Genomic DNA, 11,024 nt, shown 5'->3' on the forward strand with positions numbered 1-11,024 from the left:
TCTTCGGAGAGGGGCAGCATACAAATCTAATAAATAATAATAATAATAATAGTAATAGTAATAGTAATAGTAATAGTAATAGTAATAGTAATAATAATAATAATAATAATAATAATAATAATAATAATAATTATTATTATTATTATTATCCAGACAAAAGACAATTGGAGGAGGCTTCAGCAGAAAGCTTGCAAGGGCAGACAACCAGTGAAGAGGAGGAGGAACTGCCTTCTGCAACTGATCCAGGAGCACTCACGGCAGAGAAAAGACAAGAGCAATGAAGCTTATCCAGATTACTCAGTTGGGAAGCCCCCCCCCCCCCTCTGTCTTGATAGGCTGCACTGGAAAGCTGGCTATTTATTACAACAAGCAGACAGAGGCCTTGCTGAGAACAACGTCTTGGTTTTCTACCTGTGAGTTTGGTCGTTGTGCTTCCTGCTTTACTGTGTTTGGAATTGTGCCTTGGAGACTCTGAACTTTTATTGCCAAGCGAGCTCTCATGTTTGCATTTAAGTTTTGCCCAGTGGATTTAAGTTTGCGTGGTGGACTTATTCATTTGGGCAACTTTCAATTGCTTTATGGACTCTTTCCCCATTGCTTTGTGGACTAATCTTGGCCCACTTGTGGCCAGACTTATTTGGAACAGTTCTGGAGCTTGGTGAAAGGAATTATTGGGGAACTTACTGTTCTAACATTGTTTGCCACACCCACTTATCCCCAGACTCTCCTTTAAAGCCCTACATGGCATTGGGCCAGAATACATCCGGAACCACCTTCTACCGCACGAATCTCAGCGGCCGATAAGGTCCCACAGAGTTGGCCTTCTCCGGGTCCCGTCGACCAAACAATGTCGTTTGGCGGGCCCCAGGGGAAGAGCCTTCTCTGTGGTGGCCCCGGCCCTCTGGAATCAACTCCCCCCAGAGATTAGAACGGCCCCCACCCTCCTTGTCTTTCGCAAATTGCTCAAGACCCACCTTTGTCACCAGGCATGGGGGAGTTAGGATATTCCTTCCCCTAGGCCATTACAAGTTATGTATGTATGTTTGTGTGTATGTTTGGTTTTTATAATAAGGGTTTTTAGTGGTTTTATTAAATTGGATTGTTACATGTTGTTTTTTATCATTGTTGTTAGCCACCACGAGTCTGCGGAGAGGGGCAGCATACAAATCCAATAAATAAATTAATAAATTTGCTTATGACTAGAGCTATCTATCTCTTTATCTCTTAAGTACTGACATCTGCTGTGGGCTATTAAGAAAAGATGGGGGATGCTTTCTGCCTCTAAGAACACATGTTTCTCCATTTCTCATCCAGGGAAATACAATATTCAATCTTTTTAATATTTCTTAAAATATTTCATCCTTCTAGGAGAGGGGTGGGTGCTAACTTTCTATATCACTAAACAACCATTTGTGTGTGAGAGAGTGAGTAGGGCAGCAGAAGGGGACAAAAACTGACTCTAGTGATGGAAACTCACCCTAACAGGACTCAAACCTCAGGATGAGGACCATCTGCAGCATCATTAAGTCAGAGTCACCAATCTTCTTGGCACAATGCTATTTATTTATTTATTCATTCATTCATTCATTCATTCATTCATTCATTCATTCATTCATTCATTTGTCCAATACACAAATGCATAGGAAGAAAAATAGACATGTAGTAATATATATAAGGTTAAAAGTGAACTTAGAGGAGAGGATGCATGAAAGGAAGAGAATATATATGATAGGTGAAAGAAAGGAGAGACAATTGGACAGGGGACGAAAGGCACACCAGTGCACTTATGTAAGCCCCTTATTGGCCTCTTAGGAACCTGGAGAGGTCAATCGTGGATAGTCTAAGGGAAAAATGTTGGGGGTTAGGGGTTGACACAATTGAGTCCAGTAATGAGTTCCATGCTTCGATAACTCGATTGTTGAAATCATATTTTTTACAGTCAAGTTTGGAGCGGTTCGTATTAAGTTTGAATCTGTTGCGTGCTCTTGTGTTGTTGCGGTTGAAGCTGAAGTAGTCATTGACCGGTAGGACGTTGCAGCATATGATCTTGTGGGCAATACTCAAATCGTGTTTTAGGTGCCGTAGTTCTAGGCTTTCTAGGCCCAGGATTGTTAGTCTATTTTTGTAGGATATTCTGTTTCAAGTGGAGGAGTGAAGGGCTCTTCTGGTGAAATATCTTTGGATGTTTTCACGGGTGTTAATGTCTGAGATGTGGTATGGGTTTCCATCTCTCTACTTGTGTCCTCTTAGCAATCACAACTCTGCAGGTTTATTTCATCCCCTACTCATCCGCTAGGATGCCATGGGTAGCATAATGGACTGCGTTCTTAATAAGTTATACAATATTGTGAAGACCATGAAATATTTAATACCAATAAACAGGACGATCATTACTTTGAAACATAATGAGAAAAGTAAATTAAAGGGTTGGAATTTAAATCAAACATAAATACTTTATGCTGTTTCTATTTACCATACTGAGGGAACAATGCATTAAAGAAAAGAAAAAACGAAGACCAGTGTAATTGAAAGGCTCCTACAGCGAGAAGCAGTAGTCTTCTTTTTCTCTACCTATCTCTCATTTTTTAGGGAATTTGCTTTTAATATTTTCTGCATGCCGGCCTACTCAGGAGCAATTAAAATAACCACTGTTTCATTCCTGTTCCAGTTTTGAAAGTTGGTGAATACACTACTTTCTGTCTTGATCAGAGTTCTCCAAACTTAGTAACTTTAACACTTGTGGGTTTCAACTCCCAGAATTCCACACTGGGTGGAGAACTCTGGGAGTTGAAGTCCCAAAGTCTTAAAGTTGCCAGGTTGGAAGACCCCCTGCACTTGATGAATTTATCAAGATTCAACACACATTGTGAATTGAAAAATAAAAGGATAAGCCATTGTCTTCCATTATTGTTATATTATTAGGGTCATACTTGACTGAAAAAAATATGATTTCGACAATCGAGTTATCGAAGCGTGGAACTCATTACCGGACTCAATTGTGTCAACCCCTAACCCCCAACACTTCTCCCTTAGACTCTCCACGATTGACCTCTCCAGGTTCCTATGAGGCCAATAAGGGGCGTACATAAGTGCACTGGTATGCCTTTCATCCCCTGTCCAATTGTCTTTCCTTTCTTTCACCTATCTTATATATTCTCTTCCTTTTATATATCCTCACCTCTAAGTTCACTTTCACCCTCTTTTATATTATCACATGTCTATTTTTCTTCCTATGTATTTATGTATTGGACAAATGAATGAATGAATGAATGAATAAATAAATAAATAAATAAATAGTAAACCCGCTTCTCCCATTCTTCAAGTACATTTCAAAAACTGTTAAAATTAATTTAACTGCGGCATCCATCTGCTGCAATGTTTAGTGTAATTTCCCCCTTATCAGTTCTGTGATACTTAGCTTGCAGCTGTGAGGCAATTCACAGTCCTTCTTCTTTCACAAAGTGAAACACACTTTGCTCTGGTTTAGTTTCAAAGCGGGGGGAAAATCATCACACAAAAAGTCAAAGTCAGTAAAGCAGTCATGAAACACAACGATCAGATAATCCTGCACAATGGCCAAACCCACCGGCTGCTATTTACAGCAGCCTCACTAATTACCACAGCCCCACCCAACCACAGGTGGCCTCATTTTATTTGATAATAATCTCTCAGTTGTTGCTGCCTATGCATCGCTCTCCGCATGCGTGGCTGTATCATCAACTCTTGTTCTGAATCCAAGGCAGAGCTAGATAATTGATCTCCTTCTGAGCTGTCTGCCACACTCTCCTCCTCCCTGTCACTCATGTCTTCTTGGTCAGAGGAGCCTTCATCAGCAGATTCCACCGGGGGGCAAAACAGGCCTGCAGCATGTGGATGTCTCCCCCACATCCACAGTCCTTGGGGCAGGAGCTGGGCCAGAGCTAACCACAACACTAGCTGTGCCCAGTCATGCATTGCTGTGGCTCAGTCTGGTTTGCTGATTCTGGAACATGCAACATGTAATTGTCCATATGAGAAGCAATCCATGTGCACAATTTGTCCTTAAACTGCACAATTTTAAAGATTGGTCTAATTCGCCACATAGCTTCGTTGCTGCTGTTTTTACCTGTCACAGGTAAAATAGTTTCATATACTGTACTGTGAAAAATACAGTATCTTTTTTTTGCAGACTTAAATGCCTCTCTGACCTATAACGATGGTGGAAAGTATCGTTATGCAAATAAGAAAGGCAAAGGACCTGTTTTAGGGTCCTGTTTTAAGTAGCTGCATGTTTTTACCTGTCACAGGTGTGACATCTATATAATATAGATATATAGAAACATGTGTGTATTTGAATGCAATGTCGTGTCAAAATTTCAAAGCAATTGGTGAAGAACTTTCAGAGACTTAAGATTTCGAACAAACGAGCATTTGCATTTTTTATTTATATGGTTTCTGAATTTCTCCGCCTTGTTTCACGTTGAATGCATTCAATCCAGACTCTACAAAATAGAGAATTGTTTGGTTGTTCAATTCACAACCTATCTCTTCCACGAGAAGGCTTGGAAAGGCAGAAATATTAGCTTAAACCCCAAGGATAATTCTAGGCAGCCTTGAAGTGTTTCCATCTTCCCATAAAACAAACCATTTTCAAATGAGCGGAATAAAGAGTCAGCTATTCAGGATGAAATTGCAAAAGAATAACAAAAAAAAAAATTCCACTCATTCAATAAGTGGTCTGTAGCTTATCTCGGCTTTTTCTTCCAACTTGTGAGCTGAGGAAAGCCAATTTTATAAAAGATAATGAAGAATTCAGAAGAAACATAATAAAAATAAGTACAGTCCCTTTCCTGCTTATTGCCCTCAAGTCTCTTTGAAAGGGATCCATAATATCTCCCATAATGGAAGCCATTTCTTGACCAAGGAAAAGAATATAAAAAGTTAACATGAATTGCCATCAGACCATGTCTTTCTTTCTTTCTTTCTTTCTTTCTTTCTTTCTTTCTTTCTTATTCATTCATTCATTCATTCATTTATTGTTAGAGTTGGAAGGGACCATGTGGGTCATCAAGTCCAACCCCCTGCCTAAGTAGGAACCCTATAGCATCCCAGCCAAATGGCAGTCCAATCTCCTCTTTAAAATGTCCAGAGTATTGGAGTTCACAACGTCCACTGGTAGGTTGTTCCACTGGTTGATCGTTCTGACCGTCAGGAAGTTCTTCCTTATTTCCAGGTTGAATCTCTCCTTGGTCAGCTTCCAGCCGTTGTTCCTCGTCCGGGCCTCCGGTGCCCTGGAGAATAAAGTGATCCCTTCCTCTCTGTGACATCCCCTTGTATACTTGTAGACTGCTATCATGTCCGCTCTGGCCCTCCTTTTCTCTAGGCTATCCATGCCCAGTTCCCTCAGTCTCTCTTCGTAAGTCTTGGTTTCCAATCCCTTAATCATCTTGGTTGCTCTTTTTTGCACCTTCTCCAGAGTTTCAATGTCTCTTTTGAAGTGTGGTGACCAGAACTGAATACAGTACTCCAGGTGTGTTCTGACCAGGGCGTAGTGGAGTGGTATTAAGACTTCCCTGGTCTTGGAGTGTATTCCCCTGTTGATGCAGTTTAGGATTGTGTTGGCTTTTTTGGCTGCTGCTGCACATTGTTGGCTCATGTTTAGTTGATTGTCCACCAAGATAAGTTAACACGCTGAGCAGTTCTAAAAACTTCTGCAGGATGTTTGAAAGATATTGGGGTATTTTTCCCCCCTCTTCCTTAAATGATAAAAGCTCCTGTAAGGGACAAGTAGATACAATCCCATAAAGCGTTCTTGTAAAACCAGATTTAATAAAGCTAAAGTATCTTTGTAAGGCTTCCAATAAAAGAAAGGAAGAGAGGAGGAGGAGAGGAGGAAGTGGAAGAAAGGAGAAAAGTAGGAGGGGAGGAGGGGGAAGAGGAGGAGGAGAGAGGAAGAGGAGGAAAGGGAGAAGAAAAAGGAAGAGGAGAAGGGGAAGGAGAAGAGGGGTAGAAGGAAAAGAAAGAGAGTAAGAGGAGGAAAAGGAGGAGGAGAGGAAGAGAACAAAAAGGAGAAAAAAGGAGGAGAGGGGGGGAGAAGAAGAAGGAGAAGAGAAGGAAAAGAAATAGAGGAAAAGTAGGGAAAGGAGAAGAGGAAGATTAGAAAGAGGAAGAGGAGAGGAAGAGAAGGAAAAGGGGGAAAAGGAGGAGGAGAAAGAGGAGGAGAAGGAAAAGAAAGAGAGGAAAAGGAGGAGGAGAGGAAGAGAAGGAAAAGGAGAAGAATAAGGAAGAGGAGGAGGAGATGGGGAAGGAGAGGAGGGGGAGGAGGAGAAGGAAAAGAAAGAGAGAAAGAATGGGTAAAGGACAAGAGGAAGAGAAGGAAAAAGAGAAAAAGGAAGGAGAAAGAAGAGGAGGAGAAGAAAAAAGAAAGCGAAGGAGAAAAAGGAGGAGGAGGAAGAAGAGAAAAAAGAAAAAGAGGAGAAGGAGAGGATGAAACAGTGGAGAATAAACAGCAAATTCTAAAACACCTTGGAGAATCTCCATTATTCTCCCATTTCACTGGGTTTTGCAAATGAAAGTTTAAACTGCAATTTTTATGTGGTGTTGCATTGACAATTCCCTTAGAACTGCTCCGATTCCTTCTCCCTCCAAGAGGGATTTCCTGCCTAGAGTAGCTCTCTGGATCATTTTTATGGACACTGGGCGTATCGTCTCACCCTCTGGTGCCATAGAGATCCAGGTAAGTTCATACATTTTTTAAAAGCGGCTTGGAAGAGAAGCTGGCCCAACGCCCACCATAATCTTCCTGGTGTAGTAAATCAAACCCTGGTTGGTAATATTAACCAGAATTCAAAATGGCTTTAAATCCCCTGAGATGAGGCTGGTATAATAGCAGCAAGACATATAAATATCAGAACAGGCCATAGAGAGCAAGTAGTTCTCTTCCTTAACTCTGGTTGGGAGAAAAGTTCAGAAGAAAAGAACATTTTTGGAGAATACTTGCTTTGGTAGGATCAGGGGGTTGGACTAGAAGACCTCCACAGTCCCTTCCATCTATTCTGTTCTGTCTGTTCTGTTCCGTTCCGTTCCGTTTCGCTCCATTCATTTTCTATACTGTTCTGTTCTGTTGCTTGCATCCTAAGATTTTTATTAATATTGATTGTTTCTTCATTGCTTATTTGACCCCTATGACAATCATTAAGTGTTGTATCACGTGATTCTTGACAAATGTATCTTTTTCTTTTATGTACACTGAGAGCATATGCACCAAGACAAATTCCTTGTGTGTCCAATCACACTTGGCCAATAAAGAATTCTATTCTATTCTATTCTATTCTATTCTATTCCATTCCATTCCATTCCACTCCACTCCACTCCACTCCACTCCACTCCACTCCACTCCACTCCACTCCACTCTACTCTACTTTATTCCATTCCATTCCATCCCATTCTATTCTGTTCCATTATCTAATACATGCACAGGTACAGTATATTTGGTACCTTGCTCAACAGTAGTAACCATGAGAGGGATCTTGGAGTCTTAGTTGATAACCATTTAAATAGGAGCCAGCAGTGTTCAGCAGCTCCCAAAAAAGCCAACAGGCTTCATTAACAGATGGATAGAATCAAGAAGTGTTAATGCCACTTTTTAAGGTCTTGGAAAGGCCACACTCAGAATACTGCATTCAGTTTTGGTCGCCACCATGCTAAAAGGATGTTGAGACTCTAGAAAAAGTGTAGAGAAGAGCAGCAAAGATGATTAGGGAACTGGAGGCTAAAACATATGAAGAATGGATGCAGGAACTGGGCATGTATAGTTTAATGAAAAGAAGGATCAGAGGAAACATGATAGCAGTGTAACAATATCTCCAGGTTGCCCCAAACCTATTCTCCAAAACAAGAAGCAATGGGTGGAAACTAAACAAGGAAAGAAGTAACTTAGAATTAAGGAGACATTTCCTGACAGTTAGAACAATTGATCAGTGGAACAGCTTGCCTCCAGAAGTTGTGATTGCTCCAGTGCTGGGAGTTTTTAAGAAGATGTTGGATAACTATTTGTCTGAAGTAGTGTAGGGTCACCTGTCCAAGCAGGAGGTTGGACTAGAAAACCTCTAAGGTCCCTTCCAACTCTGTTGTTGTTGTTGTTGTTGTTGTTGTTGTTGTTGTTGTTGTTACTATTATTATTACATGCCTGATGAAATAAATAAAGAAATAAAATAAACATAAAAGTATTCCAGTATTTGAGAGGCTGCCCCAAAGAAGAGGAAGGGGTCAACATATTAACCAAGGCACCCCAAGGCAAGAGAAAAAACAATGAATGGAAACTAATCAAGGAGAGAATCAAGATAGAATTAAAGAGAAAGTACCTGACAATGAGAACAATTAAGCAGTGGAACAGCTTGCCTCCAGAAGTTGTTAATGCTCCATCACTGGAGCAATTTAACAAGCAGGAAGAGGGAGATTGTGATCCCCTTATATAGAGCGCTGGTGAGACCACATTTGGAATACTGTGTTCTGTTCTGGAGACCTCACCTAAAAAAAGATATTGACAAAATTGAATGGGTCCAAAGACGGGCTACAAGAATGGTGGAAGGTCTTAAGCATAAAACGTATCAGGAAAGACTTCATGAACTCAATCTGTATAGTCTGGAGGACAGAAGGAAAAGGGGGGACATGATCGAAACATTTAAATATGTTAAAGGGTTAAATAAGGTTCAGGAGGGAAGTGTTTTTAATAGGAAAGTGAACACAAGAACAAGGGGGCACAATCTGAAGTTAGTTGGGGGAAAGATCAAAAGCAACGTGAGAAAATATTATTTCACTGAAAGAGTAGTAGATCCTTGGAACAAACTTCCAGCAGACGTGGTTGGTAAATCCACAGTAACTGAATTTAAACATGCCTGGGATAAACATATATCCAGTGTAAGATAAAATACAGGAAATGGTATAAGGGCAGACTAGATGGATCATGAGGTCTTTTTCTGCCGTCAGTCTTCTATGTTTCTATGTTTCTAAGAAATTGGACAACCATCTATCTGAATCTTCACCAGGAGGTTGAGCAGGAAGTTGGACTAGAAGACTAGAAGACCTCCAAGGTCCCTTCCAACTCCGTTATTATGTTATTGCCATCATTTTTTTGAAGAGTCCAAAGTCGAATTGATAAGAAAATGAGTCACTCTCAACCCTGGAGAAAATGGCTCTGTTCCTCCATCCATAGTTTCTTCAACCCTTGATTGAACAAAGGCCCAGCAGTACCCCCTGGTGGTGAAATGCGACAACTACAGCAACATAAAAGCCCTATTACCATTAGAGATTTTTTTTGGCAGCCTGCAACCGATTTAAGCCCTGGTTCCTTCCAAATGATGGATCGTAAGTGTGCCCAGATCCTTAAGTGCATTGCAAAAATGACAGCAGAAGTGTGAATGAGGATCTTTGTTTGCTTAGCTGGGAGTCAGCTTTGCCAAAATCGAGAGAAGTGACTTGGCTTCTTTCTCACCCAACATAATTCCTATCACCCATCTCCTCCAGCTTATGACTGCATGACTGTAACTGAGAATTGTTAACATCTCCCACCTCCGACCTAGACATGACTTGATTGGGATGTTTAATGGTATGATTGCAGTGACAATATTTAAGAGTTTTTATAGTATTGGTAATTCTTGTATTTTAATCATTTTCTACTGTTTTTATTCTTGTTGTAAACCTCCCTGAGTCCCTCGGGATTGGGTGGCATTCAAATCAAGTCAAGTCAAGTCAAGTCAAGTCAAGTCAAATCAAATCAAATCAAATCAAATCAAATCAAATCAAATCAAATCAAATCAAATCAAATCAAATCAAATCAAATGAAAGAATGAACTTGTTGCTTGCATCCCTAAGATTTATATTAATATTGATTGTTTCCCCATTGCTTATCTGACCCCTATGACAATCATTGTGCTATACCTCATGATTCTTGACAAATGTATTTTCGCTTTTATGTATACTGAGAGCATCTGCACCAAAGACAAATTCCTTGTGTGTCCAGTCACATTTGGCCAATAAAGAATTCTCTTCTCTTCTCCTTCTCTTCTCTTCTCTTCTCTCTCTTCTCTTCTCTTCTCTCTCTTCCCTTCCCTTCCCTTCCATTCCATTCCATTCTATTCTATTCTTAGACCAGTGATGGTGAATCTTTTTTTCCTTGGGTGCCGAAAGAGCGTGCATACATGTTATCGCACATGCGTGAGTGCCCACACCCATAATTCAATCCCTGGGGAGGGCGAAAACAGCTTCCCCTGCTGGAGATGGCCTGTTTCCCAACTTCTGATGGGCCCAGGAGGCTGGTGTTTCACCCTCCCCAGACTCCAAAGGTTTCCCTGGAACTGGGGGAGGGTAAAAACGCCCTCTCCTACCCCCCCAGAGCCTCTGTGAAAGCCAAAAATCAGCTGGCCAGCCCACACATGCACATTGGAGCTGAGCGAGGATAACGTCTCATATGCCAGCAGATATGGCTCCACATGCCCCCGGTGGCAACCATGCCATAGGTTCGCCATCACTGCTCTAGACTAATAAGAGAAAGACTAGGGGTTACTAGACATTGTACCATTATATCATTAATTGATTGATATCCTCCCTCCCTCCCTTCCTTCCCTCCCTTTCTTCGTCATTGCTTTCCCCTCTCCCAGAATTTTCCTTCTTTCCTTGCCCCCTTCCCTCCCTTCCTGTTTCCCTCCCTCTTTCCTCTCCTTACTTCCTTTCTCCCTCCCTCCATCCCTTCCTCCCTGCTTCCCTCCCTCTCTTTGCTTCCCTCCCTCTCCTTGCTTCCTTGCTTCCTTGCTTCCTTGCTTCCTTGCTTCCTTGCTTCCTTGCTTCCTTGCTTCCTTGCTTCCTTGCTTCCTTGCTTCCTTGCTTCCTTGCTTCCTTGCTTCCTTGCTTCCTTGCTTCCTTGCTTCCTTGCTTCCTTGCTTCCTTGCTTCCTTGCTTCCTTGCTTCCTTGCTTCCTTGCTTCCTTGCTTCCTTGCTTCCTTGCTTCCTTGCTTCCTTGCTTCCTTGCTTCCTTGCTTCCTTGCTTC

The 11,024-nt window shown here is 41.4% G+C and overlaps 1 protein-coding gene across 1 annotated transcript in view; it reads right to left on the reverse strand.

Annotated features, from left to right (window-relative positions):
• The window catches only part of SETBP1 (SET binding protein 1), a 786,996-nt gene extending 777,493 nt beyond the window's left edge, over window positions 1-9,503 (reverse strand). The window contains exon 1 of the mRNA XM_070743631.1: window positions 9,492-9,503. The gene's annotated coding sequence lies outside the window, so the exon portion shown is untranslated. The remainder of the gene's footprint in view (window positions 1-9,491) is intronic.
• Between the last annotated feature and the right edge of the window lie 1,521 nt (window positions 9,504-11,024).

This window comes from Erythrolamprus reginae, chromosome 2 (genome assembly GCF_031021105.1).
Source record: "Erythrolamprus reginae isolate rEryReg1 chromosome 2, rEryReg1.hap1, whole genome shotgun sequence".
In the NCBI taxonomy this organism is placed as follows: domain Eukaryota; kingdom Metazoa; phylum Chordata; class Lepidosauria; order Squamata; family Dipsadidae; genus Erythrolamprus; species Erythrolamprus reginae.